This window comes from Notechis scutatus, chromosome Z, assembly GCF_049901735.1.
Source record: "Notechis scutatus isolate UNSWTSFEM ecotype Mainland chromosome Z, rNotScu1.2, whole genome shotgun sequence".
NCBI classification, from domain to species: Eukaryota; Metazoa; Chordata; class Lepidosauria; order Squamata; family Elapidae; genus Notechis; species Notechis scutatus.
Window position 1 is genome coordinate 129,071,194 of NC_142025.1, and position 27,386 is coordinate 129,098,579.

General features: G+C 36.9%; 1 pseudogene; it reads right to left on the reverse strand.

Moving 5' to 3' along the window:
• Positions 1-12,545: 12,545 nt before the first annotated feature.
• Positions 12,546-20,580, reverse strand: LOC113426458 (vomeronasal type-2 receptor 26-like; annotated as a pseudogene).
• Positions 20,581-27,386: the final 6,806 nt, after the last annotated feature.

Genomic DNA, 27,386 nt, shown 5'->3' on the forward strand with positions numbered 1-27,386 from the left:
CGGCCACCTCATGAGCATTTTCATGAAGTTTTGGAAGAGTCTTTTTTAATTCTCGCAACTCGGCTGGTTTTATGGGGACAGCCACAAAGACTGTCACCGGGTTGCCTGCAGCATTGATCCCATTAGGAGCTTCCCTAAGAGGAAATGCATCCACTTCAGGTTTTTCTCTGAAGGGAAAATTTTGAACACTTCTCTTCTCAACTGTTCCACTTCTTTTCTCAGCCGTGGATAAAGGGGCGGCTGAGGAGGGGGTTGGGGTGCCGGCAATGGCGGCGGTGCCATAGGAACATTGGCGGGCATGTTATTCAAATTAGGATTTGCGGGCGGCGGACTCTGCAGCCAATCGTCCGTCTCGCTTTCATTGTCTTTTTGTTGTGACATGTATTGACCCTCAATTGGAGGGACGGGACCTTCAAATTTCATATGAAACCATACATCTATGTATGCAATTTGAGTGGTCATTTTGTGTTGGAGAATATAGTCTTGCAATTTGGTCATCCAATAGATACTGGCTTCCCCCTCAGGACTCCAGTGATATGGAAATTTAGGATCAATCAAAGGGTATTTTAGCCATCGGTCTCGACAAAGATAAATCATGTTTTTCTTTTCGAGATGTCTGGTGAATTCCTTTAAATTCGGGGAGAACCACTGTTTTAGTACTTGTCCCAGGGGCGAATCTACCGGAATAGGTTTTCTGCCATTGTCAAATTTTCCCTGTCCCAGACAGGCTTCTTCCAGGCTCCCAGAGCCTTGCTTTGTCTCTTTCCCATCTCTATTCTTCCAGGCTCCCAGAGCCTTGACTCACCAGTCCTGTCCTCCAGCAGATGCTGGATTCTCCCAGAGAGTTTAAGGACCCCTCTTTCTTCCAGACTCCTAGTCCTAATCCTCCAGCAGACGCTGGATTCCCCCAGGGAGTTTAAGGACCTCTCTCTTTTGGCTACAAATGAAAGGAAACAAAGTTTACCTGATCTGATCACTCCTGGACTTTCCGCAGTCAGTCAAAGGATGTGTGGGCGTCCCCAACTCAGATCGATCTCATACACTCTCAGCCGGCATTTCTTCTCAGTCCTTTTTCCAAGGATCGTCTGGATTTCCCAGTCACCTCGGGAGTCTGACCGAATTCGGGGAGAGGTGCCTCTCAATGGGAGGTTGTGGCCACTCTCTTACCTGGTCCCTGTTTTCCAGTCGGCCGCCGTCGAGGATCCCGGACGAGCCCCCAAATTGTGAGATTGTGGCTAAGAAAAACCACCAGGATTCAAAGTTGATCCAAGGAAAAAGGCTTTATTGTAGCATTTCTGCAGAAACGGGTTCCTGCCCTGGCAGGTGGGAGGAACAAAAGGCAAAGCTTAAAGGCTCTACTCTTATACCCAAAACTACCCCTACTACTCCCCCAGTATACAAATGGCTTGATTTACAATCTATCTTTCAGGATACAAGTTACATTTTATTATCTTTCATGGTACCTAGCTCGTAACAGACACTTCTTTATCCGGTATCTAGCATTTCAAAAGCATTCCAAAATGTATGATAGTTCCCAGCACTTCAAAAACATTCCAAGATCAGTTCTAATCAGTGCTTGGTACTGCCTTTTCTCACTTCAAAAGGAAACATCCCTTTTTCATCATGAGCTTTGAGTCATAAAATGAATACACTTCCCACAATAGCATTGTTACACACACACACACACACACACACACACACACCCTCTCTCTCTCTCTCTCACACACACACACACATATGCATACACACATGCACACATACATGCTAGCTACGCTGCGCCAGCAATGAAGCAAGCGAAGTGAGCCCGGGAATGGTGGTGGGGGCCTTGGCAAACTCAGGGAATGGTAGGGAAGGGGAAGGCAAGCTCCGGGGATGCTGTGGGAGGCTAGCGCAATTCGCAGGCTTACCTTTCAGCAGGAAGATCAGAGCTGCTCAGTTGGGACATAGGGCCAGGCACCATGTGGGAAAGCAGGTTAAGCCACAAGGACCCAGTGTGGAGTGAGGAGTGACTGGGCGGGGCAAGCGTAGGGAAGGCAAGTGAGCAAGCTGCAACCAGGAACCGGTTCAGGGGTGTGGCCAGCCAGAAGTCGCTACCTATTCGGCAACCCACACCAAATTATTGCTACCGGTTCTCCCAAGTAGGTGCAAACCGGCTGAATACCACCTCTGTTCCTGCCCACTTAGCATGTTCCAAAGCATGCAAATATGAGCATATTTAATATATAAATAGGAGTCTCGGTTGTGCAATGGTTAGAGTGCAGTACTGCAGGCTACTCCTACTGCAATTTGGCAGATCAAATCCCACCAGGCTCAAGTTTGACTCAGCCTTCCATCCTTCCAAGGTGGGTAAAATGAGGACCAAAATTGTTGGGGGCAATATGCTGACTCTGTAAACTGCTTTGAGGGGGCTGTAAAGCACTATAAAGTGGTATATAAGTCTAAGTGCTATAGCTATATTAATAGGTACCATTTCAGTGGGAATGTAACAGCATTCTGTCTGCCTTTGGTGTATAGCCATGCTGGCTACATGCCCATGAAAATAGCATTGGACAATGCTGGCTCCCTTACCCAAGAAAAGGAAATGAGCACCATGCCCTAGAATTGGACATGACTGATAGGGAAACCTTTACCTTTGCCTTACATGATAAATAGTGATATAAAAATAACTTAAGTTCTAAAAGGAAGTATAGCAAGATAGAACCAATAGGAAATGGAGCTCAGGAATGGGGATTGAACCTGTTATGGTAGTCTTGGGTTCTTCCAAAAAGCAGATGAGCATTTTCAAAGTGGCCTTCCCCTATCTCATATTTTACAAGTCCTCAGTAATGAGGAGAACATTGTGGTAGTACACCTGTCATTGCCAGCTATTATCACTCCATTGACAAGCTAATTAGGCTACAGCAATCATTTCCCTGGCGTTCTTTCACTCATCAGTTCTCTACATAAGTCCTAAATTATGTAAAGGGCACACAGTTAAACAAATGAATTGAAAACTTTATACATGTCAATTTATTTATTAAGCAAAATGATCCAAAGGTACATACATTTGTGTGCCATATGTATGTGAACCTTTGCTTTCAATAACTGGGATGCCCCATCCCCTTTATTGGCATCAATGGTTGACAATAAATTTAAATAGTTCTTCATATCCATAAATGTGGTTCATATTATTTGGTCATTGATTTTATTGAAGCCATTAACTGTTCTGCATACCCTTACTAGCTATACACAGAACAGTGTTACTTTGTTTTTCATGTTCTCAGTGTCAAACAGCATGCTTTTTTGACTGAAAGTGTCTGATGCAAGATCATCTCATTTCACCAATGCCTAAGATTTCAATTTGCAGTTGTTTCACTTTCCATGTTCACATTTCTTCTGTTCCTCATTCATACTGAAATTCTGTGCAACTTTAGAGTTTCTTTTTCTGCATGGCAACATCTGTACTTACAAATCCTGAAGTGTTTAACTTAATTATAAGTACCATGAATACTCTGAAAGATCATCAGCTCTTCCTCAGTACCATGTTGAGTGCCATCTGACCTGAGGGGCTCATAATCAACATTATATTGTCAATAATTTTATATATTTTTCCATGTAGCTTTCTTGGTAAAAAAAATATAGGAGTGTTTCATTATTGCTTTTTCCCTTGCTGTATCAATTTGCAACTGTCCATATAGTGATATACGGATAAACCATGATCCATATATAAGAAGCATGATGACTCACATGGTTAGGATGTAGGAGGCCCTCCTTTGAGACCCAAGTGCTGCCATGGTGTGAGTTGAGCTCCAATTCTGTACTCCAGCTCCTACCAGAGACATGAAAGGAGCTTCCACTTGGGCATCCTCTGGGCAACAGTGATATCTCTGGCTAATCCTTTCAACCTAGAAGCATCACAGTGCCTCTGACATAAATGCAATGCAATCTGCTTCTGGCATCATTCTCTATTGATGCTCCCCCCCAAAATATAGGCACCTGTTTGTTTTAGCTGGGCAGCTGCCGTGATCTTCACCCTTGACTGACCCTGTTAGTGATATACTGTATACACACGGCATACACTGACAATATTTCTTGTTCACCCACTACAACTATAATGAGGCAGCATAGTAGGATCTGAGGAGGGAGAATTATTTTAATGCATCAGTTACTTAATCTGCATTGCTTACCAGTGTCCAACCTATTAAGCCATGTCTCCTTTAAAGGAAACCCTTCTTCGGCATTACAAAGTGCCTCTGGAATGGTATCAATCTACAGACTCATTGCAAGCCTTTAGATTGTTTTTAAAACTTTATTTATTTATTTATTTATTTATTTATTTGTTTGTTTGTTTGTTTGTTTGTTTGCTTGTCAATCGCTTACAAGATAATAAGTACAAGGATAAACATAGTTATGAATACATGAAATGAATACATATAAGAAAAATAAAAGAAATAATGGGGCAGGACCCTAGGCATGTTGGTGCACTTATGCTCGCCCCCTACAGACCTCTTAGGAAAGGGGTGAGGTCAATAGTAGACAGTCTAAGGTTAAAGTTTTTGGGGTTTGGGGAAGAAACCACAGAGTCAGATAGATTATTCCAGACATTGACCACTCTGTTGCTGAAGTCGTATTTCATGCAATCAAATTTGGTGCAGTTAACCTTGAGTTTGTATCTATTGTGTGCTTTTGTATTGTTATGGTTGAAGCTGAAGTATTCATTGACAGGTAGAACATTGCAATATATGATTTTATATATTATACTTAGATTGGACCGAAGATGGCATAGTTCTTGGTTTTCTAGGTCTAGAATTTCAAGTCTGGTGGCATAAGGTATTCTGCAACGAGTAGAGGAGTGTAGAATTCTTCTTGTGAAATATTTTTGGACTTTCTCAACTGTGTTAATATCAGACACATAATGTGGGTTCCAGACTGATGAGCTGTATTCGAGTATTGGTCTAGCAAATGTTTTGTATGCCCTAGTTAGTAGTGTGATATTACCAGAGAAAAGGCTACGTAGGATTAGATTAACAACTCTTAATGCCTTCTTGGCTATGTAGTTACAGTGGGTTCTAGCACTTCGATCATTAGAGATGAGTATTCCAAGGTCCTTTACAGAGCTTGGATCATCAACAAGGTTTTGACTATTCAGCTTGTATTTTATTTTCTGATTTTTTTTTGCCAACATGTAAGACAGAGCATTTGTTTGTTGAGATTTGAAGTTGCCATTTGTTTGACCATTCTGATACATAGTTGAGGTCTTTTTGAAGGGTAGCAGTATTGTCTGTGGTGTTGAATAGCTTTACATCATCAGCGAAAAGAACGGAGTTGCTCTTGATATGATCACAGAGGTCATTTATGTAGAGTGTGAAAAGAGTTGGTCCTAGAACACTGCCTTGGGGGACACCACTGTTGACAGGTACAGAATTTGATAAGACACTCCCAATTTTGACCATTTGTTGTCTGTTTGACAGGAATGCTTTAATCCATTTATGCAGTTGAACAGAGATACCATAAGGTTTTAGTTTTAGTAGTAGTTTGTCATGTACCACTAAATTGAAGGCTTTACAGAAGTCTACGTAGATTGCTTCTATTGCTTTGCCCTGATCAAGTTGTGTAGTCCATATGTTTTTGCAGTGTAAGAGTTGCAGATTGTAGGATAGTTTTTTTCTGAAACCAAATTGTTTATTAGAGAGTAGGTTGTTTGTCTCTAAGTGGTGGATAATGGATTGGTTAATAATTGATTCCATGACTTTACAAGTGACGCAGCATAAAGATATTGGTCTGTAATTTTCAACTAGGCTGGGGTCTCCCTTTTTGAAGATGGGGATGACCGTGGCTTGTGACCATAGGTTAGGCAAGGAGCTGGTCCTGAAAGATTTTTCAAAGATTATGCTTAGAGGTTCGGCTATGGCAGTGGATAGCTTTTTAAAGAAGTAGGCACATGTCCGGTCCAATAGACAGAGATGGTTTTAGATTGCGTACTGCTTTTTCAACATTATCTTTTGTAAAATCAATATGTATTAGATCATTGTAGTTGTCTGTGGTTTGACTAGGAAATACTGGGCATGATCCACTGCTGTTTACAAATACTGAGCCAAAGAATGTGTTAAAGAGGTTGGCTTTAATGGTGTCGTTGTTCCAGTCTTTACCATTATGTCCTTTCAGGGATGGGATGTATCTCAAGTCTTTTAGTTTGTTGTTTACAAAATTGTAGAAAGCATGGGTAGAATTGGTCCATAGAGGGTTTTCCTCTTGTTTAATGTGATAATTGGTGCATTCAGTCTTTATCTGGTGGCATAAATTTTTGTATCGGCTTTTGAAGTTGGCAACGTGACGAGATTTGTTTTTCCGCCAACGTGATTTCTTTTTGGATTGAAGCTTCCTTATTGTTTTGGGTAATTTGTTTTTTCTGGTTTTTGGAGTTATTATTGGTACATATAGTTCGATGACTCTTTTGACTTCAAGTAAAAAAATATGTTGTAATGCATAAAGTATTGCATCCAGTGTATAGAGATTGCCAATCAAGGGATGAGAGATCGTTGTCTATAAGATCATAGTTGCCTTTTTGAAGTTATAATTGGAGACCATGTTGTTGTGCTGATTTTTGTGCGGACATATGTTGAGACAAAAGTCAATCATGTTGTGGTCACTGTTGGAAAAGGGTTCTTTAATTTGTATTCCATAAATTAAGTTCAAACTATCGCAGAAGATGAGATTAAGGCAGTTGTTAAGTCCAGTATTGTTAGTTACTAGTTGTTCCAGTCCTAGATTTGTTACAGCATTGTAGAAGGCTGCATGTATGACTTCAGTATTACATTCGTTTAGGGTCCAGTTAATATGAGGTAGATTGAAGTCACCAATAAAGATAAAAGTGTGTGGGCAGGATGTTGCCCATGTTAGTAGTGAATTTAGCTTGTTTACATAGTCGATGTCATAATAAGGGGCTCGGTAACATAGTAAGAATCCAAATGTGACAGTTAAGGACAGTTTACAGATGATGGTCTCAGGAAGAGGAAGCCCTTCAGTAACTTGGATGTTTTTTAGATTTAAGGACTTTTTGTAGAAGATAGCAACACCACCTCCTTTACGGATTTCATGATATGATCAGTAAATATGATAGTCTCTTACTGTAGTAATGGAATCGGGGATTGATGCATTGAGCCATGTTTCACAGACAAATATGATGTCAAATTTAGCCATATTTAATAAGAGGAGAAATTCAGGTATTTTATTCACAAGGCTTCTTGAATTGAGTAGCATTTAAAGCCAGCTGTAGTTGGAATTGTGATAGTTAGGGGCATGTGTGCTTAGTCTTGGGTGATGTTGGATTGGTTGAAGTAGGGTTGGCTGAGATGTGGGTTGTGAGACTTATTTTTGATACAGTCAGCACAGTAGTCAATGTACAGGTCCTTCTCTCCATCATCTAGACGTTTTTTGAGTTCTGTGTGGAGTACACGGGAGCAGGCACATTGCTGTACGGTTAAATCAGGGCAAGAATGGAGGTTCTTATGATTGATGTTGCTTTTGGTGAGTGTATAGTGTGAATGAATTTACATTTGCTTAATTCATTTTTTCAAATGATCTTGTAGAAGCGTGGGGCCACAGAGCCGTCTCTGTTTTTGATCTCTGGGCCAATGCAGGAAATTTCATCAGGGGAGATGGTTGATGCTTGATAATCACTGATGATGTTGTGGACAATTGTGATGTCATCATTGTCATTAATTTCCTCTAGACCAAATTAGATGGCATTTGGACGTTTCCGTTCGCGCTCGACAGCTTCTCTGACAAGGATTGGGATATCATTATTTGTTGGATTTATGTTTTTTGGGGGTGGATTGGGTTATGGTTGTTGGGTAGAGATGTGGTTTGTACCTATTGGATGTTCGGTTTTTTGTGTTGTGTCTTTTTTTTTCAAGGTTAGTTAATCTTTCTTTTAAAGAGTCCAGGGATGCTACTATGGTGTCAAGGGATGACATTCATGTTTCTATTTTTTCAAACAGATCCAGTTTGGGTCTGCATGATTTGCAGAGTTATGGAAACTCATTGGATGATTCTAGGTATTGAATCATTTGCTCAGGTAATCTCAAGCAGTCATGATGAGCGTAGTTGTCACATAGAGAACATTTGATGGAATTTTCATTATCCTTTAGAGTTTCATGGCATTTAAGGCATGTGCAGGAGTCTTGTGGTTTATTGATGGGGATTTCTTTCTCTTTAGGTTGTGGTTTGGCATTGGATTTTTGTCTTGGCATGGTAGGTTTGCTTTGATAGTATGTTGATTAGATTGGTTAATGAAACAATTTTGGGTAATCAATATAGCCAATATCACATTAATTAATCAATTACAATAATCTCTCTAGTCAAATAATTTTGCTAAGCAACAATCAGCCTGATCAATTATTTACACTAATCACTAATCAATTAATTACACTAATCATTAATCACACTGTTCAATTAAATTCACTAAATCACTAATTTTACTAATCAATTAAATTTCATGAATCCTGATCTTTTAAACTAATCAGTAAATACTATTTGCACTAAACACTCTAATCACACTAATCAATTAAAACAATAAATCAATTAAACCATTTATAAATTAATTAATTTATAGAAATTGATTATTTAATCATTGATATAGGTAATGAGGTGGAAAAGTTATAAGTTTTAAGTTGGTGAAGTAATCAGTGTTTGATTAAAGTAATGAGGTACTATTGAGAGTCAGCAAGTAAAGGGTTAATTGTTTTACTAGCAGCTGCTATTTGATCCACTTGGTGGGAGGGATTTATTGCTCTGATGGCTGCTGCTATCATGCTGCAAAAGCTAGTTTGTAACAGGCTGTAACAGGATGTCCAAAAGCATGCTGGATTATTGAAACAGAGCAAAAAAAAGCTGAATTAAAACATTTTTACTACAATCAAAATGACTCTGAATAAGATGGTTTTCCAATAGTTTCCCAAAGTTCCTCAAGTTGAGTAGTAGTAAAAAATATAGTCCAGAAATTTGAGACAATTTTGGTTTTCACAGAGTTAAGCAATCCAATCTGTCCTTTTCTTTTAAAGTTTTTTCTTGTTGCAATATCTTTTCTTTCTTTACCAAATCTGACACTGAAGCATCCCCTATGCATTTATCACCCTGGCTCTGAGAAGCCTCAGGGCTTGAAAAAAGGGTTTGGGGAAGCCATACAAGAACGAGGCTTTGGCCGTTGCGATGGCGATGGTGAAGAAGGAAGGTTGCTGGGGCAGTTGCTGCGATGGTGATAGTGAAGGAGGAAGGGCGCCGGTTTTTTGTTTTTTGTTTTGCCAAGAGCAGCCTGCTTCACAGACCCACAGCTCTTGGTGCTGGTGAGCTCTGCTGTCTCACTGCCCTGCAAGGTTGGGAGGAATTGCAAATTGCCAAGTCCCCAGTGCTGGTGGGCCCTACCATCTCACTGCCCTGCAAGGATGGGGGGAATCACAGATCACTGAGTGTTTTCCAAGCAATGGAACTGCTGTCTCTCTGCTGGCTAGTCTCAGGCATCAGGCTCTCCACCTTGCTGTCTGGACTCATGAAGGATTAGTGGACTTGCCACCTGTCATTGCCTGTGCCAGCTGGAATTCCTCACACTGCCACTACTGCCACTGCCATCTTATAGATAGATGTTTACTCTCAAGCTTCATGATATGTCAATTATTTAGTACTGTTTGGTTTGATTCAAAATGTTTTCCTTCTGTCACATGAGTTGCCATTTAGGTTGTTGTGGTTTAGATCTTATACTGGGTTTAATGGTATGCGTCCAAAAGTAAGTTTTGGATTAGCCTAATTAATCCAAGGAAGGAAGGAAGGAAAGCAGACAGGCAGGCTTTTCCAAATCAACAAAATTTTTTAAAAAATATAAAGGAATTGGATGCTGATTAAAGTGGAACCAATTCTGGTAGAGGAGAGATTGGTAAAAGAAATATTGAGCACAACAATGAGACAGACCAGGCTAGAATCTACAGAATAAGAGCAGTGGGGAAAATCCAGACCTATTTCCCCAATGGTTCCCTTATGGGGAGATACCTGTCTAAAACAGGTGACTAAATAATTACAAACACCCTTTGTCCTCCTTCCTTGCTACATTATCCAGAACAGAGACATCAGCCCATCCTATGTTTTTCAGGACAGATAAATACATGACACACATTGATTCAACAAAATATTTTATTTAATAGATTATTTCTATGGCCACTGCTGGTAAAGTTGGAAAGAATTCAAGAAGTCATGTCTGTATGATTTCTATCTTACTTTGATATCAGAAAAATATATCAAGTACAGCATATAATTATATTGTTTGGAAATAGAGAAGTTGTTATTACCCATAGGAAAAAGTATTCCAGGAAATGAACAATTATAAAAAACTACAAAGCCCATGATCCATTGGGTCATCATTTCAGATATAGAAAGAAAAGCAAAATTACGGGGGCAAAAAATTGTGATTGTGTAAGTGACTTCTGAATTCCTGTTGGCTTCCCTATTGAATTTCTTCATGGGATGCTGGTAGGGAACATCCAAAACCTCTCTCTCTCCCTCCCTCCCTCCCTCTCTCCAATTCCTGATAGCTTCCACATTTATTTTTCTTGTGAGAAGATTTCTGGGAAAAAGTCAATGGGAAAGCTAGCAGGAAATTGCAAGACAAAGACCAGGAGGCAGGATATGATTGCTGATAGATGGGAGAGGAAGAAGGGAAGGTGGAGAAAGAATGATATGTGATGATCATTGAAACTGGTTCATAAGGATATGGCATAGGTTAGGATTGGTGTGCAGGGGTACATAAAAGTTGTGACATGGTTCAGGGAGGGTCCAGTCAGGAAGACTGGGGCTGAACAGGAATGCATGAGATGTACCAAATAGGTCATGGAAGGTACAATGTTATGATATGTACAGAATAAACTTTGAGTAACAAGGATATGCACATGGAAACATTTATGAAAGTAGTTATGAATTATTATTCAGCCACACACATACACTAAATTGAGTTAAAGTTTATTTTAAGAAATAGCACAGTCCAATAAACAGTCCAGATCATATACGTTTTACAGTCCAAAGAATATTGAATTACAAAATCTTCTTACCGGTTTCCTTTGTCATTTCCAGTAAAAAAAAATATCAAAGTATAAGCACAGCATAAATACAATAGAGAACCTTAGATAGCAACAAAATGTCAGAGAGACAGAATGTCAGAGAGACAGAATGTCAGAGAGAGCAAGCTATGATCTCTAGCTCCCTCTAATTGCTGATTGTTTGTCTTCATAAACAATAAATGGATCACGTACAGTAATTCCAATATCCTTCAACAATTGTTTATTATATCAATTCTGTACACATTAATGATAAACATGAGAATTCCGCTTCCATAGTGGATAAACTAATATGTTGTTGCCTAATAGACTTCCATCCTATTAAAGCATTACCCAACATTACCACTATACCTGATGTTGACTTACGAGTCATTATATCAGTAGCAAAACTTGCATCAGCATATGCAGTTAACACTAATTCATTACTTGGTTCTAAATATAATGAACAATTGATTGTGTGTTTTAAAAGGCTAATTATTCGCTTAGCTGCTTGCCAATGCCTTTCATTTGGTTCAGCGTTATACCTAGCCAATTGGTTTACACTGTAAGATATATCTGGTCTAGACCAATTATTCAGATATGACAGACTACTGATTAAGGATTGATATATTTCCTTATCAAACATAGGACTTTTGATATCACTATGTGTAAATTCCTTACTCATTGATGTCTTAGCAGATTTACAATGCTCCATGCTATAGCATTTTAATAATTGGCTAATCTTTTTGGTTTGTGAAATTTTAAAACCTTTATTCGTTTTCACTATATCAAGACCCAAATAATGCTTAATCTCCCCTAAATTTCTAATCCTGAACTTGTTCTGTAATCTATAAACAATATCATTTGCTTCTTGTTCAGTTTTAGTTATAATTGCTATGTCATCCATAAATAACAGTAATAGAGAAATCATCTTCTTCTCTTCAGAACAAACAAGGATCAGCTTCAAAACCTATTGAAAATAATTCCTTTACAATACATTTATTCCATTCATAACTGGATTGCTTTAGACCATAAAGGCTTTTCTTTAATTTCTAATAATCAGTTTTTCCATCATCCTTTAAACCTAATGGCTTTTCCATATAGATGGTATGTTGTAAAGGTGCATGTAGATATGCAATTTCAACATCTACATAGTTTATTTTACATTTATTCTTAGCTGTCCAAACTAATGCTGCTCTCAATGTATTTGCTGTCAGACTAGGTGCGAACACTTCATCATAGCCTTATCTGACTGAGCAAATCCTTGAGCAACTAATCTTACTTTATGGGTAATAGTCCCATCCACACCAGTCTTTACCTTATACATCCATTTGCAACCTATTGCATGCTCACCTGGTGGTAACTTTACATCCTCATACACCTCTAAATCCTTTAACAATTTTAACTCCCTATTCATAGCTTCCTGCCAAGCTACCTGATCCTTTGTAGGATACAGTTTTATTTCACTGAAGTTAGAAGGTACTGTATTCATACAATGCTTGCTTGAAAACTGTCAGATGGACGTCTCTCCCTAGTTGACCTCCTAGGCAACTCAGTACATGTTGTTGGCATGTCCTCTTCCTTTACCTCCCCTATCAAATCCTCATCTTCTACAGTCATAGAGGGTTCTTCTATTGATGATTCCTCCTTTGATGATTCCTCCACTATCTTATCATCAATATTATTATCATTAGGATTATCGGTAAAAAATGGAGTCTCAACAACAACACTATCCTGTACCTTATAATATTCCTGTTCAAGCTTTCTCCAGCCAACATGCTCCAGAAATTTAGCACTTGCACTGCAATATACATTAGTAGTACCTGGCTCCCAAAATCTAAATGATCTATGATTAGATTCATGGCCTACAAAATATAATTTTCTCACTCTATGTTGTCCCTTTTGCCTTACTTTCATGGGGATATGAACCCATGTTGGGGTTCCAAATGTATGTAAATAACTGAGATCTGGCTTTTTTCCATTCCAACGAGTAAATGGTAATTCACCAGTCATTGAATTCACTACTTTATTCAAAACATGGTTAGCACACATTATTGCTTTACCCCAAAGTTTCTCTGATAAACCAGAATGTGAAATCATAGTCCTAGCCATAACCTGTAATGTTTGTCCTCTACGTTCAATATATAGTTATGTTGTGTTTTATAAGGAGCAGAACACTTAAGTTCAATGCCAGCTTTCTGTAACATGGCTTCAAATTTTCTATTGGTAAATTCAGTACCATTATCTGTTACTAAGCTAATAACTTTCTATTTCTTTTTCCTTTCAGCAAATTTTAGCCAGTTTACAAAATGCTGGTATGTTTCCATCTTCGTTTTCATTAAATAACAGAAACCATATCTGGAAAAATGATCAATTATACTTAATATGTAACAGGCTCCACCTAAACTAGTTTTCTTAGGTCCAATAATATCAGTAAAAACAACCTCTAATCCATTTACCCTATTTGCAGGAGTTACCTTGCTTTTTTCTTGATTGCAAGCATTGCAGTTTAAATACTTTGTACAAGGTTTTAATTTTATACCATTAGATAACTCAACAGTTTTCTTTAGCATTTTGAAATTTATATGTCCCATACATCTATGGAGCACATGAATACATTCATCATGAGGCCTTTTATTCTCATAAACTGAGTTAGCATTAATTAATGGATTATCATGTATAATAAACAAACCATTATCCAATCTTGCAGTAACACTTTTACCCTGTTTTTCAATTAAACATTTATCTCCCTGAAAGGTTACAACAAATCCTGCTTTTAACATTGCTCTTACAGATAGCAAGTTAAATATCAGTCTAGGTACATATAACATCAGTAAACATTCATGAATACATGAACGATATGCAGAACCTTCTCAAGATGCTCTCAATTTCCATCCATTAGCTAATGGTACATGCTGTTTACTCTTTGTCATGTTAACAAACCTCTTTACTTTTAGTTATACACTGCGATGCTCCACTGTCAACTACCCATATATTATGGTTTACAGTTGTAGTTGTACTTGATATGGTTAAACTAACATCTTTATAAGCTCTCTATATATTAATAGCATTCTGTTTCTTATCCTTTTTACAGTATCTGGCTATATGACCTTTAGCCCCACAAGAAAAATATTCTCTAACAATATAGGCAGTTGAAAACAGTTTTTCTTCCTGTGGTTGTCTTTCTCTCAGTTGATTTCTATCTTGCCTTCTTCTTGACTCTTCTAACAGTCTTCCAGTTATGCCAGTCAATGTAAGTTCATCTCTGTTTAAAACTTCCAGTGAAGACACATAATCATCATAAGTTTCATCCAAAGAAGAAAGGATGATGTAAACTTGATGCAACTCCGAAAAAATTAGCTCCTTTTCTTGTAGCTCTTGTAAAGTGCTTTTCATAAACTCCAAATGAGCTAACATATCGCCATGTTTTATAAGACGGGCTCTAAACAGTTTATGTGTAAGGTGAATGTGTGCACCCACACTATCTCGAACATAAATCCTCTTCAAAATGCCCCAACACCTAGCAGCAGATACTTCACCACGAATATGGACTAACTGCTGATCACTCAGTGTCAGTCCAATTATACTAAGAGCCTTTTCATTATCCCGGTTAAAGTCAGCTATTTTTTTTTATCTTCATCATTCAATGGGTCCCAAGCTGTTACATCCAGTGGACTATTAACTACAGTCCATAATCCATCTTTATGCAGAAGTAGGCTGCACTTCATAGACCAGGAAACATAGTTTGTTCCAAGACAAAGACCAGGAGGCAGGATATGATTGCTGATAGATGGGAGAGGAAGAAGGGAAGGTGGAGAAAGAATGATATGTGATGATCATTGAAAATGGTTCATAAGGATATGGCATAGGTTAGGGTTGGTGTGCAGGGGTACATAAAAGTTGTGACATGGTTCAGGGAGGGTCCAGTCAGGAGGACTGGGGCTGCACAGGAATGCATGAGATGTACCAAATAGGTCAATAACATTGTGATGTTATGATATGTACAGTATAAACTTTGAGTAACAAGGATATGCACATGGAAACATTTATGAGAGTAGTTATGAATAATTATTCAGCCACACACAGATACACTAAATTGAGTTAAAGTTTATTTTAAGAAATAGCACAGTCCAATAAAACGGTCCAGGTTATATACATTTTACAGTCCAAAGACTATCCAATTACAAAGCCTTCTTACCGGTTGCCTTTGTCATTTCCAGTAAACAAAAATATCAAAGTATAAGCACAATAGAGAACCTTAGATAGCAACAGAATGTCAGAGAATGTCAGAGAGACATAATGTTAGAGAGACAGAATGTTAGAGAGAGCAAGCTATGTCTCTAGCTTCTTTTTATGGTAATTTGCAATATAATCAACCAATCAGAATAAATGAATCAATCAAATCAATACAGTGATTTTCTCTTAAAGCTACAAACATACATTGTTGGTTTATATATTGCCAACCCAACTAATTAGTGAACAGATTCCTAACACATATGATGGCAAATTGTGAAGAATATGTGGGGATATGGTGCAAGTCAAGAAAATAATGTGAGGGATATTTCATTCCCATGGGAGTAATGGGTCCTAGCATTGTGCAAGTTAGCCCATTTGAGGTACTGTCTTAAAATAATTGTTGCCCTATTACAAACCGCTCCTCCCAATTGAAGGTTACATACAAACAGACATAAAAGTTTTAGTAGTATATAGATAGCCACACATGAATGAAGAAATACAGATTAGTAAAAATATATTATTTGGCTGTTAGAAGTGAAAGTGAGTTTCTAAAATGACAACAATAGGCAGAGACTCATATAGCATTATCCTTAAATAATAGAATAAATGTCTCCTGGAAAAAAGCAGGTTTTGACTCAGTGATAAAGCAGCAATCAAGTGGATGAAGATCTAACTTCTATAGGCAGTGCATTTCATAGTTGAGATGAGACTCTCAATGCCCTAATCAAATGGGTTTCCACACAGTTGCAACCCAAACTTTTCAGAGTAGAAAATCAGAAGCTATATGAAAATTAAATAGTTAGTCTTGATAGTAGTCTGGTAGTAGAGAAGGCCATCTACCAGGCAGATAGTCTGGTGTGAAGGAATGTGATCCTTAGATATTATGGATGTAGGGTATACTTAGAATCTATATAACTCTATTGAATACAAATTGTATAGACAAGATAAAATTGGTCATGACAGGTACAAACTCAATTGCTTCTCTGGGGAAAAAAAAGCATTTAATATTGGTTGAAAAAGAACCTTGTGGTTTTAAAATCTGCTTTTTTTTCTAGTTAATTGTGCCTTATTGTTCAGCTCAGGTAATACTAAAATAACAAAGCATTTGGGGAAGAAGATATAGCTCAGTAAACCACCACTGGAAGCTAAGATGGAGAAGATCTCCACAACCACTGTATATTTTCCTTTGGTGCTAAGGTAAGTTGGAACAAAAGATATCCAAACACTACAAAACAGCAACATGCTGAAGGTGATGAATTTGGCTTCATTAAAACTGTCTGGTAGATTTCTGCTTAGGAAAGCCACAATGAAGCTGACAATTGCCAGGAAGCCCATAAATCCCAAGACACAATAGAACATGGTAGTAGAACCTTCATTACATTCTAGTAAAATCTCTTCTGCTACAGAGTGCATATTAAAATCTGGGAAAGGTGGATAAATTACAACCCATAAAGTACAGATAGTTATTTGAATAAAGGAGCATGAAACAACAATGGAAAGGCTCAACCTCCCCCCTACCCATTTCATCATTCTAGATCCTGGCTTTGTAACCAAGAAAGCAAGTACTACAATGATTGTTTTGGCCAAGATGCAAGAAACTGCTATAGAGAAGATGATGCCAAAGGCAATTTGTTGAAAAAGACATATCCACTTGTCTGGTTGGCCAATGAACAGAAAAGAACATAAAAAGGAGAACAACAGTGCTATTAGAAGAGTATAGGTAAGATTTTGATTGTTGGCTCTGACAATAGGAGTGTCTCTATATTTAAGGAAAATTCCAAGAAAATGCTGTTAAAGAAGTAAAGAAAATGGCAACAGTAGTCAAACTGACTCCCAAGGGTTCTTTGTAAGACAAAAAGCTTATACTTTTTGGAATGCAGAAGTCTCATTTATTGCTTGGATAATGATCTTCTGGACAATTAAAACACTTCTCCATGTCTAGAGAAGGGGAAAAGAAATGAAGTATTTTCAGTGCAGGATTCAAAAATTAATCTCAAATGAATGTTATTTCACCAACATATGTACTAGATTTAGACTAGCTTTGGCTGATGGGGGAGCTCTCTCTCCATTTGCAAAATGTCATTTTGTCAATGAACCAGTGTGTTCCCTCAAGGAAGGAAGTAACTCATTCCAGTGCTTCACTGGGGGGAAGTTATAATCAGAATGTTTTAGGAACAAGTCAAATGTAACATTTCTGGGTATGCAGAAATTTCCTACATCTCTATGGAAACGTTTTACTACATATAGTGGTGTCATTTCTCTTCTCACCAAATCACACATTCTTATTTATCTTATATATCCAGTAATCATTTTTACATCAATTAATTATAAAAAAGGTCACCAAATCAATATTTTGGGGTACACCAATATACTTTCCTTCCTTCCTTCCTTCCTTCCTTCCTTCCTTCCTTCCTTCCTTCCTTCCTTCCTTCCTTCCTTCCTTCCTTCCTTCCTTCCTTCCTTCCTTCCTCCCTCCCTCCCTCCCTCCCTCCCTCCCTCCCTCCCTCCCTCTTTCTTTCTTTCTTTCTTTCTTTCTTTCTTTCTTTCTTTCTTTCTTTCTTTCTTTCTTTCTTTCTTTCTTTCTTTCTTTCCCTTTGCCATATTTTGTTTTCTAAATTTCATGTTTATATATTGGATTTATATTCTGCCTTTTCAGGGAGAGCTCAAAGAAACACTTAAAAGTTCCACCCAGACCATGCCATTTTATTTTTGCATAATCTTAGAGGACAAACTGAATGGTTTAGAGCCAAACAATTAATGAAAAGATATTTGACTTGATATCTTGGTCCTGATCAAATCATGGAGATTTACCCAAGAGCAAACAAGGACACATATCATTACTTTAGCCAGGAACATTTCATTACTTTAGGCAGGGATATTTCATTATTTAGTAAATATATATATATATTACCACTCTTGTTTGAAATCTTCATTTTAGAGCATGGAAGGCATTCATAACAACAAAATGGCTTCTCTTCAATTTTTGTCTTCCTATAACCTGAAGGACAATTGCTGTTGCATAGAGAAAGAGGATGTATCTGTCGGTAAATGAGGCCAGGCATTGAATTAGAATTAATTTCATTTCACCTGCAAAATTCTGGTATAAAATATTGTCAATGGGGTATTTTTGGAAATTATTAGGGTATTCTCTGCCTAATGAAGGATTTAAAAATCAATATACTTCTAAATGGCATGCTGTCTATTTAGACTAAAAATGCAGTGTATTGTTCAGACAGGTAATTAATTATATGTAGATGACCTTGGCTGATCAAGGAAGCTGCATTTGTGCAACCCTATCATCTCCAAGAGATGTGACTGACAGGTGGGAGTTATCTGAATTCCCTTCCATTAGCTATTAAGTGAGATGACACTGTCATATTTTCTGAAATATGACCTACCTGGTTAAACATGGTGGGCCAGATGATGTCATCTGCAGAAATAGTGAGAACTGCTTCTGGTTGAGACAAAGGATCTATCTTTCCAACTTTGACTCTAATAAAGGACTGATTTGGAAATGTGATCCAGTTAATAATATCAAATGCAGCAATTAGTTTCCCATTTTTATCAAAAGAAACCTTTCCCCCAGCACTGTTGTTAAATGAAACACTTCTCAAATAGTAGTGGAGCTAAACAGAATCAAGAACTGTTATATATGAAAAGCATATAATGGATATTTAGTGGTCATGTCATTAACCTTTTATGATCTCTATGCATTTCAATAGTAAAAACAATTCAAGCTTTACAATTATATACTTACACTATACGTTCAAAGACTACACTATAGTCTATAATACTATCAAACAGTGTTATATGTAGACATTTTATTGTATTGTTTTGTGGTAAACCACTAGAAACATTCTGAAGTACAGGGATAAATTGCAAGGTTAATAAATACAATAAATTGCAATTAAGATTGTCAATATTGCACAGTTTCCAAAAAGAATAAAAATCTAATGAACATGAAACATAAATTGGTTGTAAAAGAGGAAAGATAGATGTAGATACTTAGATATAGATATATACTGGAATTCATATTATGACTAATACTTCTCAAAGATTTGATTTTTAAATAAAAATGTCTAAATACACCACAAATGATCATTTCACTGATTTGTGATGGTGAAGTTATCCATAGAATTCCACATTGGAATTCATCTATACCTGCTGTCTTTTTTTAAAAAATTCTATTAGTTTTATTAAGTTTTTTTAATATAAGCAGCCTTGATTTTTTCCAATTTGGTTGCTGTAAACATTGATGATAATGATATAATTTTGAGGATTCCATTCCAGGCACCCCATAATACCTTCTAGTCACATGATCTAAACTAGAGGTTGTGCAGATCATTCTTTGCAGATATGTGAACTGTGGAATAACATCCCTGGAGATCTAGTCATAGGGTGGAACAATATCCCCCCTTAGATTCGGATGGCCCTGATCATGCTAGCTTTTTACTTAGACCTGTTGGTTCTCTGAACCATTTGGAAAAATAAAATAAGAATGTTCTGCTGGTTAGATTGATTGTTGTTTTTTCTTTGTTTGAAGTTGGGTATTTTTTTACTTCTGATCTTGTTACTTTAATTTAATTGCTTTGGTTTGAATTTTTTGTACACCCATTAGAGTCATTGCTATGAGATGGCCAGTGTAAATAAATAAACAAATACAGAGAGATCAAGCATAAAGGGTTAATAAAAACATATCAAAGATGCAATTCATATGAATTCTTACTGATTAGACACCCCATATACCAGTACATATAGAGAGGCAATATATATAATTCATATAACACACACACACACTCACACACACAAGATGAAACAAAATAATTCACCACACAGAAGAAAACACCAAGGCCTTTGTTGACACTGCAGGTGGAAATTGAAAAGACTTTTACTGTGGAGGTTATGCTTTGCATGATGTTCCTATCTTGCTTTTAAAATAAACTTCAAGAAGATTTCTTTATCTCTAATGACAGGAAAAAAATATATTTAGCCTGCTACAATAGTTCTTTTCTTTTGGATATGTATTTGTGGGCAAGTTCTCTGAGCTTTCTGACTGCTATGCATTCCAACAGAAGAACACAATACAATAATTATTGCACACTTTTTATAATAATTGGATTGTATTTTTTCAAAACTCCAGGATACAAGTCATACTATCTAAATCATTGAGACAAAGCTTCTGAATAAAATTGAGAGTTAGATATTTCATATTCCAAGCTATGTTAATTAGCTTGGAATATGCATTAGTGAGCTGAGCCCCTTACCTGCCATAGAAACTTTCTTCCATTGCTGATACTTGTTCTATGTCTGAATTTGGATGAATACATGGCTTGCAGAGCATATGCTATGTTATAAACAGCATTGTAAATATTGTAGCTCTGGCCAGTCATACCCATTTCAAAAACAGATGCAGGAAGATCTTCCATCTTCTCATTCCCAGTCTATCTTTGGTCCCTTCATCTACGAAGGCCTTAGGTAAAGAGCATTCAAATACCTGCTCCCAGAAGGCATTGATGAAGCTGTCCTGGCTTTTGGAAGTTGGGTTTCAAGTCCGAACAAATTCCTCAAATCCTAACACTTCTTTTGAGGAAACTGCAAATGATATAGAGCACCATGGATGAAATCTAGTCCCTAGGTTTTTTGAAAAGGAAGGGATGTGAACTCCATCTGGGCTGTCATAACCCATACTTTATCTTTGGTTTTCAAATATATATCTTCAAACATTGAAATATAGAGAATCATTCTCAAAAATATCATGATCTGATTTTCTCCATATATGATGACAACATTGGCAGTGCTCTGCATGATACTTTTGAATGTTTCAAGCCAGTCATCTACCATTATACTTATATCAGTGGAAAAAGATTATTTGGGCAGTTCTTGTATGAAATCGAAGCAGATGCCTTTCTGGGAAAACACAATATATGCATTGTGTACAAACCTTTCACCACTGTGACTTTCCAAAAAAAAAAACCTAACCCAATCCATATCCATTTGAAATGCAGCAGCAATTGGAGAATCCCCATAGTTTGATCATCATCATCTGGAAACATTTGGTGAAAAAAATCAGCCTCGTCATAAGTTATTCATCAGTGGAGCAGATCCATAGATAATCTGAAGGATATTTTTAAAAAGTAAGGAGCTTACAGGATGAACCCCCAAACTCTTGGCATTGTTTTTCATTCTCTATAAAATTTAATTGCAAACACTTATTCACAAATAATTTAACAGAGTTTTCTAACTTATGAAAACATCGTTTCTCTTATTTACTCTGAATAGGCTTACAATTTCAAAGAGCAGATGTTGTAAATTGTTTATTCAGGAAATGTTACATACAAATGGGTGACTTTCAGCATGACTAAGAAGGATTATTGGACTTGAGTACAAATCAAAATATTTCTTCAAACTTAAGTGTCATATAAAAATATTATTTCATATTTAAGATATCTTTTATGACATGCTCACCACATTTTTTGATATCATAACACTATGTCTCCCAGACCTGAAGATCAATTTCACATAAGGAAATAATTAGTTCTATATTTTTAAATACTAAGATCCAATACTGGCAATATATTGTTTTATTCCTTTGCTCAGCTAAAATATTAGCAGTTCATATCAAAGGATTAAACACAATCATTAAGTATTTAAGTAATCTTGGCTTCCTTTAAGAAGTAGCATACATTATGGGAATTTAATAAATGTATGCTCATTTTCTATACTAAATAACTGTTGCAATGAAGCATCCTTAATGGGTTAACCTTGACATTTAAAAAATACAATAAATAAAATTAACAATGTCAACAGCTTATAAAGAAAATTTGTATAAGATGTTTTACAGATGGCATCTTCCCCAGCAAGACTGACAAAGATGTTTAAAGACAAATCAGTGAAATGTTGGAAATGTCATCAAATACCTGGATCATATTACTGGTGGTGGACATGCACAGAAGCTAAAATATACTAGACAAAAATACATAGATGATTAGAAAAGATAATAAAACAATATATACTTAAAGCCTAAGAAATTTTTACTGGGGATCCTACCAGAGAATTATAGTAACGAAAAAATATATTTAATTATACATATATTAATAGCAGCTAGAATTGTATTTGCTCAAAATTGGAAGGAGGAGGTGATTAAGAAAATATTGAATGTGCAGAAATGAATAGATTAACATTGGCAATTAGAGAACAAGAAGAAATGGAGTATTATATGATTTGGGATTTATTTTATAAATGGTTGAAAAATAAAGTAAGAAATTAAATGATATTGTTATAATGATATATAACGCTGAATAGGCTATAATATGAATGTAAACTTAGTAAGAAATGTATACAAATATTAATATATGCACAAGATATGTGTACCCAGTTGACACACTAATAATTGAAAGATTGTTTTATTTTTATTTTTTGTGTTTTTGTTATAAAAAAGAACTTTTTATAAAAAAGTACAATAAATAGAATGAATAGAATGGCAATACTGAGCTTCAAAATATAATTGCAGAAAAATATTTTGGACAAGGAAACCTGTCATTGTTGTCTGCCACTTTAAAGAAACCTATCTTTTCCAGGAAAAGAAGTATTTGATTTAAGGATGTATTAACAAATGTTGTCTAGCTTCTCCAAGTATCTTTTTCTCTTCAAACACCCCTAAAAATACCCATTTTTTTCAGCTGTGGATTGTGAGATTTAACTCTGCTGCTATAAACCCTCCAAAATATCTTGCTTTGCTCTATAATTCTATGTTTCCTAGGAGACCATTGATGGAATTCATTTCATCATAGGGGTAATAGGATATGATAAGAAAGGAAGCTTTGCCTTCTTAAAGCTTCTTATTTAGGCAGGATTAGCTCCTATGTCATGCTTTATACAAGTCACCCTGTCATGTTCATTATCAAATAATGTATATCACCTTGGATATCACCTTGAACAGGGTATGGTCAAATCAATAGAGGGAAAGACTACTATACATGATGATTATAGTGGAGATCCTCTAAAGAAAATAGTCCACCTGGTGAGTTGGTGTGGCAGATAGAATGTACATTGTCCAATAAATAGAGATGTAGTAATATCTGAGTTTCATCTGGAGCACAAAATCTTTACCTAAAATTCTGATGTGCTTGGAGATGTAGTTTGTTGCCAACCATCTGCACAAAAACTGTGTGTTAATAATGTTGGTGTTCTAAAACCATACGACCTAGCATCTATGAAATTTGATGTAAAGAACAACAAAAGTGGATATAACTTATAGGATACCCAATTTTTCTTGAGCGGTTTGTTTAATGAATCTAAAGGATGCTTTTTGTAAGAGAAAAATCTTACCTGTGGGACTTTATAAATCCTCAAAACATTGGCTATGTGTTGATAGATGTGAGAAGTTGGTCCTGTAGTTACAGCAATTGTACTGTCCTGGCTATTACATTTATAATTAGGGATGAATTTGTCCTTACTAGAGAGAAGGTTCAATGAAGCAAAATAAGTCCATCTTGCCATGAAATAGCTATTGAAAATTTGGATACCTAGAGTGATGTTAGGTAAAAGAGAAGACATTTCATTGATTTCATTGACCGTGAAAGCCAAGGATAGGATATATTGGTACTTCTGCAAGAATACCCTACAAGAAGAATATTTAGCCATAGTACAGTATATCTGATTTTTAAAAATGATTTTTTTAAATTTAAACATTTACGCTAGGAACAATTATTTTATTTATTTATATCCTTCATTTATTATTTTTACAAATAACTCAAGATAGTGAACATATCCAACACCTCCTTCCTCCTATTTTCCCTTCAACACCAACACTATGAAGTGAGTTGGTTGAAAAGAGAGTGACTCAGTTGGCTTTTATGGCTAAGGCAGGAGGAAACTCACTAGAACATTGGAACAGCATTTAGTCTCAAAATTTATAAAACCAGAAGCATTTTTGCTTCTCATCATAAAAAAAATCCAGTGATGCGAACTGCCCCTGTAGAGATCATTCCATTACATTTTTAAAAGGGGGGAATATTAAAATAAGCAACAAAGAATATAGATTACTAAAAGCAGCTATAGCTATACCAGAATGACAGGATGGCATAGGGAATATTCCAACAGTCTGGATACAGATAGAACAAAATGTTTATAATCAACTCTAACACATCTTTTCACACTAACCAGTTTGACCTCAAGGGACTGGGGGCAAATGAATTATTTTGCTGGCAATCATATTGTAGATTATGCAGCCTTCCCTCTTAGCACCTATTATACATTTGTGGTGTTTAAATGCCAACTGATATATTTGTCAGAAAGAAGCACTCAAAATAAATACAACTATTTAACTTCTTTTAAAAAATAGTGCAGCAATAATCTGGTCTCACTGAGATATAATTAAATCTCTCTCTCTCCCTCTCTCCCCCCCCCCCTCTCTCTCTCCTGCCCTGTGTATGCATTATGAAATGCCATATAATATGATGACAATTAACAACTCCATACATGACATCCCCAACCGGATCCTCAGATATATGTCTTCTGAATGTTGTCAGATCTGAAATCATGTAGATTTGAGAAATAATGCCCCGATCATCATGACAAAAAGTCCAGCTTTAGAATACAGTATATAGAGGGACGTCCAGAGGTGGAGAAGCCCAGCTGTGGCTTTCGATCACCTCTTCTCGCGTTTGGAGGGATCCCCAGTGGATACACGAAACCCGTAGAGCTTCGTGTCAGAAAAGAGGACCCCCGGGTTGCTGTTTGGGGGAAGGCAACTCCCCAGCAACGAAGGAAGAGCCTCTAAGACCAGCGCGATTGAGCCAGCCGCCAGCTAATGGCGGCTCCAAAGTCCCGTCTGTCACTGAATTAATGAAGCGAAAAGTGACAGCCTGAAAGATCCGAGCTGAAAAGGGCAGAAGGACTACAAAAGCCGTGAGTGAGATTGGTCTGACTCTCCCTCTTTCATTGTGAGTAACAGTGGGGGAAAGCTGGAGACAAGCGGCTAGAAAAGCGATTCGAAAAGTGAAAGGGGGATTAATGCAGACAGAATGGCTCAACACTTAACATGAAAGTGTGGATTGGAGCGTTTGGAAGAAGATTGTCGAGGAGAGAGGAAGGCGGTGGGATCTTTAAGAAGCTTGGGAGTGGATTGCCATCTGGGATCAGCGCCTGAGAAGACTAGAAGACTAGGGGAGAACTATAGCTGCGAAGGAGGGCAGAGCGAGCTGCAGAGGGCGAGATAGTGACGCACTGACTTTTATATGTAAGGTCCTCTTCCTTATAGCTACACTGCCTACAAAACTGATTTCTAAAAGGGATCGATTTGAGGCGGACACTCAAAGTGATTGTGGACTGACAATTGCTGACAGAAAGGAAGAAGAGGGAAGAAGAAGAAGGAAGAGACAGACGGAATCCTGGTAAAGACTGGTAAAGACTGAGTGCTGAGTGCTGACAGCAATTAGTCAGCACTTCCTCCCCTGCTCCTTCGGTGCGGCCAGGAAGAAAGGCTATAAGACTATCACACCAGCCCCAACTCAGACTTGTTTTTCTATGGAACTAATCCCACAGATACGTGTCTAGTGATTCCCTGAAATCTAAAAGACCCTTCTCTTCCCGCACCCTTTCTCTCTCTCCTTTCTCTCTTAGTCTTTCCTTTCTCTCTATAACAATTATAAATATAGATGTAAAGGCAAACTGCTTATTATTGTTATTAGGTTTACTGATTAGAGTCTTTTGAATACACAAAAATTGGAAGGTCTGTTAAATTGGGTTGACTTAGATTAACTGGAACCTTGAATATTAATTACATTATAGGACAAAGGTATATATAGAGTGAGAAATTTTAGAGTTGTTTGTTAGCTGTAAATAAGTTTGATTTGATATGATATTGATTTATTAGGGGTTAAATATAATTAATGAATTTTGGTATATGAACTTAGTATAGAGAACAATATATAATACTTAATATATAATATTTGATAATATTCTATTTATAGTATGTGATAACACTTTATTGAATTGGAATTTAAACTGCATAAGCTACAAATTGGGTCAAAGAAAGAGATCTAAAATAACTTGGTGTGTAAGCTTAGTAAATAGACTTGCAATCACATTTAAAGGGCTATTACATCGAATGGTGATTTGGGAAAATATTCTTAACATTATCCAATTGCAAAAACAAATCTTATCAGAGATGACTTCCACAACAACCACGGCCCTGAAAACGGGAAGGAAGAACACCCAGACCTTGACGACAACTTTGGCAACTGCCTCCCCAACAACGCAGAAAACTATAGAAGAGACCTTGACAGGAGAAAAACAACCGACCGTCACTAATGCCAATCTGCAAGCGACACTATTATCCCTGCAAGAGTCAATGTCTAGAATGCAGGAGATTATGATTAGGAATCACAATGAGACCAGAGCCGATATTAGCGAACTGAAGGAAGAAATGGGGAAATTAAAAGAGGAGATGAGAGCAGATATACAAAAAGTCGAAGATAAGGTGGGGACAATGCAATTGGCTATGGAAAGAACTGAAATAAAAATAAAAGAAATAGAGAGGAGGACAGAACGAGCGGAGAGGAACCTAGAAAGGACTGAAGAAGGCTTTAAAAGTATTAATAGAGAAATGGAAGATTCCTTGGTCCAACTTGAGATGGACAGAGCAGCGCATACCTAAGGTTCCAAAACGTGGAGGAATCCAAAATGAAGAACTAGCGCAATTAATGGCAGGTTTGTTGGCTGATCTAGTTGGAAAAGAAAAAGATGACTTACTCAAAGAATTCGGACGAAGTCTATAGGGTGAATACCAGTTACGCAAGGCGTCACAAGTGCCCAAGGGAGATCCATATCCGCTTTTCAAGAAGATACGAGAGAGACCTAATACTTAGAATGGCCAGAGATGAGAGAGTATTATATATGGGCAAAGAGATCATAGTTCTCAAGCAGATTCCAAGAAAAGTGAGGGCCTTAAGGCAAGAATATAAATTTTTAGCTAACCACTTAAATAAAAAAGAAATTTCATTTAAATGGCAAATTCCAGAAGGGATGCTAATATGGTGGAAGGGAAGGAAAATTAAAATAGATTCAATAGAACAAGCACAAGACTTTCTA